This window comes from Staurois parvus, unplaced genomic scaffold, assembly GCF_062004578.1.
Source record: "Staurois parvus isolate SC_StPar_1 unplaced genomic scaffold, SC_StPar_1.0 ptg000077l, whole genome shotgun sequence".
Lineage (NCBI taxonomy): Eukaryota > Metazoa > Chordata > Amphibia > Anura > Ranidae > Staurois > Staurois parvus.
In genome coordinates this window covers 2,856,051-2,867,222 of record NW_028317873.1, presented here as the reverse complement: position 1 = coordinate 2,867,222, position 11,172 = coordinate 2,856,051, and positions in this window count along the sequence as shown.

Below are 11,172 nucleotides of genomic sequence, written 5' to 3'. Positions count from 1 at the left end.
CAGAGTTCATTTCAAGTGTGCTATTTGCATTTGGAATCTGTTGCTGTCAACTCGCAAGATGAGATCCAAAGAGCTGTCGCTATCAGTGAAGCAAGCCATCATTAGGCTGAAAAAAACAAAACAAAACCCATCAGAGAGATAGCAAAAACATTAGGTGTGGCCAAAACAACTGTTTGGAACAAAAGAAGGAACGCATCGGTGAGCTCAGCAACACCAAAAGACTCGGAAGACCACGAAAAACTTGTTCTTGTTCATTTCATTTCAAATCCATTGTGGTGGTGTATAGAGCCAAAAATGTTAGAATTGTGTCGATGTCCCAATATTTATGGACCTGACTGTAGGTGTTGGCCAGGTCTGCTGCAGCTTTGGCAGATGCTGGTTCTCTCTCCAATACAAACTGTTTGACGTCTGCCGGACAGAGGGGCAGTAGTTGATCTCGTATCATGAGATCCTCCAGGGAATCATAGGAGTCAGCTTTCAGTCCTCTGGTCCACTGCCGGAATGTGATGCATAAGCTACTTATCACATCCGTATAAGAGTCCCCAGGTCCCTTTTGCAAGGACCTAAACCGCTTCCGGTACACTTCGGGGGTTAGCTGGTATCTTCGGATAATTGCTTCCTTTAGAGCTCCATAATTGTTGTCCTGCTCCGCTGACAATTTGACAAACGCATCCAAGGCCTTGCCTCGTAGCCTTGGTGTCCGGTACTGAACCCATTGTGCTTGGGGCATATGGTTTCGAATGACAGTAAATACATGTCAATGTCACTGTTCTTTTCCATCACTGGAAATTTAGCTGCTGGGCCCACGGCCAGAGAGGCGTCCCTGTGCTCTAGGGACCCAAGGTTCTGAGCCTGTCGCTGCTGCTGGAGCCGCCTAGCCATTTCCAGTTCGTGCCGACGATTAGCTTCCCTCTGCACCGCCTCTCTCTTGGTCTGGCATTCCTCTCTGTCAGCTGCTGCCTGGCATTCCGCAGCCTCTCTTTCAGCCTGGAATTCAAGGAACTGCAGGTATGCCAAAGGATCCGTCTCCTTGATACGTTCCAGGGCTTTCTGCATCTGAGGAGAGTCTCTGCTGGTTACAGGCACTCTGGTGCTGGCCTGCTCGTGCTGTGGCATGGAGGTGACATTCGGTGGTACCCCAGTGTCAGTCTCTGTATGCCCATACTGCGAGGCCGTATCTGAGCCACTGGGATTGGAGGTGGTGGGAACCCCTTCATTTTCAGGTTCCCCTGAGTTCTGGTCTGCCCGGATATCATACTCCTGTAGGTCATGAATCAAATTTTCATGAGTTTTGCCATCGGCGTCAATTCCTCTTGCTTCACACTCAACACATAACTCATTTTTGTTCATTTGTATTCTGCTAAACCAGGCATAATTGCAAGAAAAGGTAGAATAGAAAGCAGAAATAGGAAGGAGCTGTCCCTTTATACTGTATATATAAAAAAAAAATATGCACCGCTTGTCTCTAAGGACTGTTTCCACAAAGGTTACAATCCTTCAGTGCAGAGCTAATTCCTAACAATGCACTGAATTCTCTAATGCAGAATTATCCCACATACGCTGCCAGCCAATATGTGATGGTGCGCGGCGTGAGACCCCTGCCCTTCTCACCAACTTGTGACCGAAGGACCAACCGATCTCGGACCACACTGTCACTTGCGTTACAATGCCACTCTCAGCTGCGCCCTGCACAAAGACTTTCCAGCTCGCTGGACCACAATCTATGTGCTAGCAGCCTGAGAGCGATTGTTACTGGGTCAGGTTAATTACGCAATTAACCCTTCACACTGCCACCACCACCTTTTTACAGAGAAGGAGGAAACTCACAAATCTTAGCAGCAACACTATGATATTAGAATAAGCGTCTGTAATACACACTGCCACCACAGACAGATGTATTCAGAGGGTTATACATACAGTAGCACTCTTCAAAGACAGGGATTCTTAGTTTGCATAAAGAGCTTTAGAAACAGTTCAACGCTTTTCAGAAAATAGGATTTATTACTAAAAAGGTCAAAATGGTGCAATTAAAATATTTACAGAAAAAGATGTAACAAATATATATATATATATATATATATAAAGAGAACAATAAAACAACAGAGAAAAGAAAGAAGTTTCAGAAGGCAGGATCCTTGCAAAAGTCCTTGGTGTGAGCAGAGTCCAATCGTCCGAACAAAAAGGTTGCCTCTCTCCCAAAGATGGTTCCTGATGTTAAAAGGGAGAGATCTCTTCTCTCCAGGCATGTCAGCCTTTTTTCTATTATCCCAAAGGGGTGTCTCCTGAAAGCAAAGAGCCAATCGCCTCATTTGGGGATGGGTGTTAGGCGGTGACCAAGGTTATGACCAAATCCCTTACCAGTTCATACTATGGTCAATAACCTTCAATAGGTACAGATAGCATCCTAGCAACTGGCAGATTAATATGTAGAATTATATTCCGAACGTACAGATACTAGACGGTAGCATATCCTGCCACGCTGGATAAAAGATATTGTTTTCTACCCTCTTGTAGTTGCTACATAGGGATGTAAGGTGTAATGTGACTTGTATTAAAATGACGTATCCGAATATATACTTCCTATCAATGTAGTCAGTTCCTGCTGAAGTTTATGAATTTGTATAAAAAATTACTCATGTGGGATGTACGTTTTATGGCACCCTCTGCTGTCATGCTTACAGGTCGTGACCGACTGAGTTATGCTTTTACCACTGGGCAGAGGAAAGTGGTTGTCAGACATTCTGGAACCAGGCTAATTAGGGATTACAACCATGAAGCTTATTCAGCTGTGCCTATGCACTTGTGACCCCAGTTCACATACAGACCACATTTCATTCAAAAGGGAGGATGGGGGACGGAGGGGAATGAGATTTGCAGGTTATGATACAAAATGGTTGTCAGCGTCCATGTGTCTAAGCGCACAATTGACACGGGGGGGGGGGGGGGGGAGGGGTGACATTGCGATTAGTGAAGGGAGAGGAGGAACATTGGGGATAAGTGGAGAGGGGGACATTTTAGATAAGTGGGGGGAGGGCATAGGGGATTAGTGGAGTGAGAGGAGGAACATTGGGGTTAAGTGGAGGAGAGGGGGCACTTGGGATAAGTGAGGGGGGGAAGAGGGGGGACATTGGGGATTAGTGGAGGGACAGGAGGAACATTGGGGATAAGTGGAGGGGGGGGACATTTTAGATAAGTGGGGAGAAGAGGGGAGACATTGGGGATTAGTGGAGGGAGGAATAGTGGAGATAAGTCAAGGAAAAGGGGACATTTGGGATAAGTGGGGGGGGGGGGGGGTGACATTGGGGATTAGTGAAGGGACAGGAGGAACATTGGGGATAAGTGGAGAGGGGGACATTTTAGATAAGCAGGGGTAGAGGAGGAAACACTGGGGATAAGTGAAGGAGAGGGTACATTATAGTGGGGGGGAGGGGGACATTGAGGATAAGTGGAGAGGGGGACATTGGAGATTAATGTGGGGGAGAGAGGGGACATTGGGATAAGTGGGTTGGGGGTGATGCTGTGTGTGACCATTGTGACTGTACTGCACGTGCTGCGTGTCACACACCACAGTGCACTTGGTCAGGAAAACTCCAGGAGGTGTCCCTTACAAGTGGGGTACAGCAGCACACCCATTCCAGGAACAGCAGAGGACCAGAGCTCTGAGCAGTATGCCGCAGGGACTGGAGGCAGCTCAGTGTTCTGGGACTGACAGCCAATAGGAAGAAGTCGGGAAAGTATGTATGCACTTCTTTCGGAAAGAGAAGCAAAACTCAAAGTGCTGGCTTTTCATTGCAGAAGATCATTAGCTGCAGTAGAGGGGTGTGGGCTAGGACAGGCTGTAATACCATACATTAGGAGATAAAAAAATATGTTTTATAGGAGGTAGGAGTCCATGTACTGTGTACTCTCTCAGAACGGCAACTGCACTGAAGAAAAACACCACTGCCCTGCACTCTCCTCTGCTGTCATGTGCCGAGTAGTGAGGGTTTTGTGCTGCTGGACTAGAAACCAGGCTTCCCTGTCTTCAGCTTCTGCCAGTACCGGAGTAGCCCACAGCAGGGCTAAATGTAGAACAAAACTTCTTGCCCAGCACCCAGAACTGCATGTCCTGGGCATCGGGCGATACAAATTAAACATCCCTCCACCTGCAGTTAAAATTTGGCAAATGTCACATTCACTGCTTTATAAAGATGTCTCAGATTATTTTTGTTACTGAAGTAAATAGGTAATAATGTCAAATTCAAATGTAAATTCTATTACACAAGATATGCTGGAAAAAATCAAGCTGGAAAACAGTTTAAAAAGTAATTTGCTAAAAACATCAAAATGTTCCTATACAGGATATTTGCTTTGATATATAGATTTTGTATAAAATAATAGAAATACGTCATCAGTTTACAGTAGCTGTAAAGGTTATTTACCTTAATGCATTCCTAAATACTCAGCAGAGCCTGATCTCGGTCCAGTGCTGTGCTCGTCTGCAGCAGCTTTTCTCCCCTCTCCCAGCACTCAAAAGCTTGGCTGAGAGCAGCACGAGCCATTGGCTCCGGCTGCTGTCAGTCAAAACGTGAGCAGAGAGAGGAGGGCAGGGCTGGGCTGTGTGTCTGGATAGATGCACTGCAAGAAAAACAAACAGCAGAGGGAGCACCGGCCTAGTGCATTAAGCCATGAATAATGCATTACAAATAAAAAAAAAATTTATTCACAAACCATGTAAGTTCACAGCACATCAAGCCACTAATTTGTGACACAGTGGTTAGTTCAACCCAGAGACTTCCAACGCCAAAGAGACACCGTTCAGGATCTGGTTTACACATTTCGAGGGTAAACCCTCATCCTCAGAGCCAAAATATACTTTAATAACTTAAATACTTTACATTATTTCAGCTTTACTGAAATCAGCCTCTAGTCAACAGAGCCCATTTTACTATTGTGCTATCTTTAAGTAACCCATAGTTCTTTGGAAACCCTTTGTCTTGTATTAAAGAGACCAACAATATGGTGCAATAGCCTACCACAGACATGTAGTTGTCAGCATTCCAATATGCATAGACTAAAAAGGAAGAAATGTTCCCCCTTTTTTTTTTTTTACTAAATACTGCACTATGGAGACTCTCTTTTGTTGCTCACTTTGCTGGTGAGTTACTATCCCGCAGAATATCCTACCTGAGTGACCTGGATACTTGTTGGAGACCAACTACAGGTGGATTGGTACCAACCAGGATTGTAAAGGATCCAGGGTGATCCTGAAGGCTTTTTGGCCCCTTGGGGGTCACCGGAAGGAGGTGAGGAGGCATTGTAGCCACAGTGGAAGAAGTGTGCTGACACTGTCACAGATCTAATAACACCATTTGCACGTTGCATGAGCATATGAAGCACTCATTTTTCATTATGGACTATCAGATTATTTAGTGTTTTGTAGTGTGTTCACATTTGGCACTTATTTGTTCTGTATCCCTTATTCGTAAGGGTCTTTGTCATTGTTTTTTGTTGTGGATATCACGTTTATAGGTCACTTAGGTGACCCTGGCACATTGTTTTTGGCACTGCATTGTGTGTTTATTTTTGTATGTACACATATTTATTTATTTGAATTATTAGTGGCACATTGTTTTTGGCACTGCATTGTGTGTTTATTTATGTATGTACACATATTTATTTGAATTATTAGTGGCACATTGTTTTTGGCACTGCATTGTGTGTTTATTTTTGTATGTACACATATTTGTTTATTCATTTGAATTATTGGGAGAAGCGCTGCACTATTTTTCATTATTTGTATACACTGTTTGGGTATCAGTTTAGAGTGCTGGCAGCTTTACGTCAGGGTACACTTCCTTTCTAAGCGCAGGAGGATTTTGTTGTATATTTACCATTAACTATAGATATAGTCAAATCAAGGAAATGTACTGAATTTGAACTGAACTCATGGGTCAAGACTACACCTCTTGATTGTCATTGAGGAAGGTTAGAAATTAGTCAAGAGATCCAACGGCGCCCTCCCAGATAAAGAGGATATCGTCGATAAAACGTTTCCAAAATATCAATTCTGGTCTGCGTTCCTGTAAAACAACATCTTCCTCCAACTTGGCCATGAAGAGGTTGGCCATGCTGGGAGCTAATTTAGGCCCCATGGCCACACCCTTCCTCTGCAAGTAATATGAGCCACCGTACCAGAAGTAGTTATGGGTAATACAGAAGATCCATAACAAAATCTCTCTGCAGTTCCAGGATAGATCCATCCTTACCAGAGATGATTCTACTGCTTCAAGTCCTAATTGATGGGATATTGATGTGTACAAAGAAGCCACGTCTGCGCTTACCAACAGATATTTCGGCTTCCAATCAATATATCCTAATATTTTGATGACATATTTTGTGTCTTTTAAATATGATGGTGTTTTAGACACCAAAGGCTGCAAAAATGTATCAATGTATTTACCGGCTCAAGCTGTAATTGAATTTATGCTGCTGATAATAGGTCTACCAGGAGGATTCTTCATACTTTTATGTATTTTTGGTAAACAATATATTACAGTTAACCTTGGAGCAGAAGGTACAAGGAAATCTTTTTCTTTTTTATACAGAATACCATCCTTATATCCCCTCTCAACTTTGACCCTAAGTTCTTTTTTGTATTGTAATCCAGGGTTACCCCTTAGACCCATATAGGTGTCCTCATCCGATAACAATCTGGCCAACTCATTATAATACGCAGTTTTATCCTGTATAACAATCGCGCCACCTTTATCGGCAGGACGAATAACTATATCTTTCCTTGTACAAAGTTCTTCCTTTCCCAGACTGATGTCTTTACTCGGTTTGATATTCTTGATCCGTGCTGACTCAAGATCTTTGAGGACTAAGTCCCGAAAAACTGAAATATCAAAGGGTGTATTACCGGGGGGGGGGGGGGGTTGAACAATGAAGCATTTGCCAACTTAGAATGAACAAACCATGAAGAGACACAAGACTGATGTCTAACTGGATTAGTAGTTAGATATCATTTAATATTAAGTTTACGTGTGTATTTCTGGATATCAGTAAAGGTTTGGAACTTATTTAAATTACGAGGTGGGGCAAATTTTAGGGTATGCTCTTCCTCTTTAGTCAACGTTTTACCACAAAGGTTAATGATACCACTACCATTTATTCTCCTTTTTGGAGTGTAAACGCCTCCCCCCTCTGGTCCCTCTCTTGCATCTATACATCTCTTTTGTCCCGATGTTGTAGCTCAATGAATACCCTGATTATGATTGCCAACGTCACTAACGGTTCCTCTGTTGTCTAAAATTACCCAGAGAGGATGATGGATGATTTCTTAAAACCCTATGTTCCATATGTCTCCTGTCATCCTCCAAAGGAGTGAATCGGTTGAATGTCACTACATTATACCCCTGTGTGGGTATGCTTTTTTGTGAATTGGTGTTCCCCCAACCTCTATTTATAGGGGGGTGTTGCCAATTTCCCTCATCCCTTGGGGTATAATTTTGCTGCAAATGGGTTTTCACTTGATTAATTGGAGGTTGGTGTTTGTTATAACTACCCCCACCTCTAGACCGATATTCTCTATGGGGTGAATATTAATAACTCCTATCAAGGTTGCAATTCCCAGGAAGGGATTAATGAAATCCCCCTCTGTTCCCCCGACCTTTAGCCTGGAGCAATTGGGATGATATTTTGGCCCCCATTAGTTATTGGGGCTCTAACCCCATTAGCATCACATGAGTTATCAAGTCTATCCAGCTGCCATTTAAAGACAACATACATACGGGATTGATTGTATCATAGTCCCTGTGACGGAAGCGTAGGCAGGACAGAACACACAAAGAAGATGGGGAACACACAAAGCTTTATTGAACTACGAAAGACACTCAATCAGGACAGTTCATGGCACTCTGCGACATGCGGCTTGTAGGGACACCCACGGTGTCCGCTTGGGCTCACGGGGACTCAGCGGGACCTTGGCAATGGGGTCTGACCTCAGCACAACCCCCACACAGCTTTTAATGAGGACAACATCGGCTCACGGGGACTCAACGGGGCCTTGGCTGTGGATTCTGGCCTCAACACAGCTCCCACACAGCTTACTAGGGACAACATCAGGCTCACGGGGACTCAACGGGACTTTGGCTGTGGAGTCTGGCCTCAACACAGCGTACTAGGGACGACAGGCTCACAGGGACTCAGCAGGACCTTGACTAGGGGGGCTGACCTCAGCACAGCTCCCACCCAGCTTTCTAGGGACATCAGGCTCACGGGGACTCAGCAGGTAGCGATGGCTCAAGCACTCAGGGGCATCCCAGGTAGCTATACTCTGGGCACGCCCTGGGGCAGTTCAAGTAAGGGTAGTCTGGGCGTGCAATAGGAGCAGCTCATGACAAGGGTGGTCTGAGCGTACAATAGGGACAGTTCATGACACGGGTGGTCTGAGCGCACAATAGGGACAGTTCATGACACGGGTGGTCTGTGCGCACAATAGGGACAGTTCATCATGACACGGGTGGTCTGTGCGCACAACAGGGACAGTTCAGGACACGGGTGGTCTGTGCGCACAACAGGGACAGTTCAGGACAAGGGTGGTCTGTGCGCACAACAGGGAAAGTTCATGACACGGGTGGTCTGTGTGCACCGGGACCCAACAATCAGCAGACAGGACGGTTTCCCAGGGCCCCCAGTGATCAGCAGACAGGACGGCTTCCCAGGGCCCAACATTCAGCAGACAGGGGCGGCTTCCCAGGGACAGCGGCTTCCCAGTAATCAGCTGATAGGGGCACAGCGGGCTTCAGCAGGTAGGGGCACAGCAGGCTTGCAGGGGCTCGGCAGGGTCTTGGCGGTGCGGGGTCTGTGCCTGGGATGGTTCTGACTTTTGTGAGAGTCTCATGCAGAGCACTCAGCGAGGATGGCTGCGCAGACCCGGTCCCCACCCGGACCTCCCAACGGAACAGCTGCGGCGGACAACACAGGAGGGAGAGAGAGTGAGCCTGGTCTCGCACTGGCCTTTTAAAAGCTGCACGGGATGCTTTCGGGTTGCCCCGGCAATGGCGGGCCCAGCGGGGCAACAACGCACGCCCTCCTCACTCCGGCCACCCGCAGGGAGCGCGGCCTTTGTCTCCAGTGGGGCGCCGAGCGCGGGAAGCCTCCCCTACATCAAATATTTTTATTTTATTTATATGTCCTAATAAATGTTACTGTTTTTATACCATTCTTGCATACTTTACTAAGATCTTTGCCACTACAATTCCATGGGAACATTGCTTTCTTTTTTTGTGTCTTGTATTAAATCCTTATTTAAAAAAATCAACATTTATAAACTTATAAAAAAATTACCCAAACCATCATAATTTCATTTTAATCAATTTTCACATGGATTCTTCGATCTGTATGTGTTTCATTTTGATGTCCAACAGTAGTTTTAGAAAAGTTACTATAACTGTATGTTAATTGTATGTTATTTGCCATGATAATTGTTGTCTTCAGGCATGTGACTTTTCACAGCTCTTTTATGCTCTTCTAATGCTCTTCTGTTAGTGCCATAGGTTAAACATGGAGTAGGACAAATAATGGTGTGAGCATCCATCTAGTGGGAGACACTGAATAGGAAAATTGCTCAACCCGGTCATATATTGAACAAGAAATATGAGGACATTTTACAGTGCAAGGTGCACAATATTGTTTGTGAACACCGTTCCCTTATTTTCCTATATTCTAGGACAGGGGTCTCCAAACTGCGGCCCAAGGGCTGGAAATGGCCCTTTGCTAGCCTTTATCCTTGGGGCACTATTCCTCCCAATGATATGAGCTACTATTCCTCCCACTGACACCAACAAAGGGACACTATTTCTTACACGGATACCAATGATGAGGAATTATTCCTCCCATTAATACCAATGATGGGTATTAATGGTATTAATGGGAGGAATAGTACCCCATGTTTATTTTCACTAATGCTGGGCCAGGACATTCTTTACCCCCACTGGCCACAATCCGGCCCTTTGAAGGACAGTAAACTGGCCCTTTGTTTGAAAAGTTTGGAGACCTCTGTTCTAGGATAATAATTTCTTCATACACACAACAAAACAAGTTCAAGAGTTTTACGAATAAGATGAAGTCAAATACCTTCCATGGCCACTGAAAACACTAGATTTAAACATAGAACCTTTAATCCATTTGCTGCTGGACTAGTTTTTGCATTTTCATTCACCAAAATTAAATAGTTAAAATTAATACCTTACAGACATAAAAGTTTACTAAAGCCCTCAAAATGATTTTTTTTATAAAGTAGAATAATAAATCGTTGGTAATCCCAATTATGTATGTCACACAAATGTTGAACAAATGAAGGAAATCTATACTTTTGGAAAAAATTTAACTGAATTTTAGTGGACACAAGCACCATATAATCTCCAAATGTTCAAATTATTATAAAAGATGTGTGCGCTTAGTTAAAGTGATTCTATATCACTTTTTTTTTTTAATAATAAACATGTTATACTTACCTGCTCTGTGCCATGGTTTTGCACAGAGCAGCCCCAATCTTCCTCTTCTCGGGTCCCCTGCTGGTGCTCCTGGATCCCCTTCTTCCGATGAGTGGCCCCCATAGCAAGCCGCTTGCTATGTAGGCACTCGTGCAGGCTTGATCTCTAGCCTTGTTGTTTGCATCTATTGACACATTCAGCGGGACTCTACCCACCCTCCATTCCATTGTCACTGGCTGTGAATGACAGCAGCAGGAGCCAAAGGGTCCTTGAGCCAATGAGGGGTGAGAGAGCAGGGGGGGAAGCTGCATGCAGAAGATTTTTTTTACCTTAGCCTGTGTTTGATCTGCAACTGCCATGGTGCTGCACATGTGATCAAGTATGACACTAGCCATTTGATGGTTTGACAGTTTGGTTGCACAAGAAAATGTGACAGATAGCATTCCTGGCATGCCGGGAATTTAACTTTATTTTTGAAACCATTAAATTCATTAACCTCCCTGGCGGTATTCCCGAGTGTAGCTCGGGGTAAAGTTTCAGTACCAAAAGCGGTAACCCCGAGCTACACTCGGGCTTACCATGCGGCGTTGCACAGGGAGTCCCTGCAGCGCTTACCTTGTCCTCCGCTCCTGCGATGCGTCCCCTGCAGCGTCCCTGGCCATCTCCTCTGGCCGATGCTGGCATCCGGCTTCCG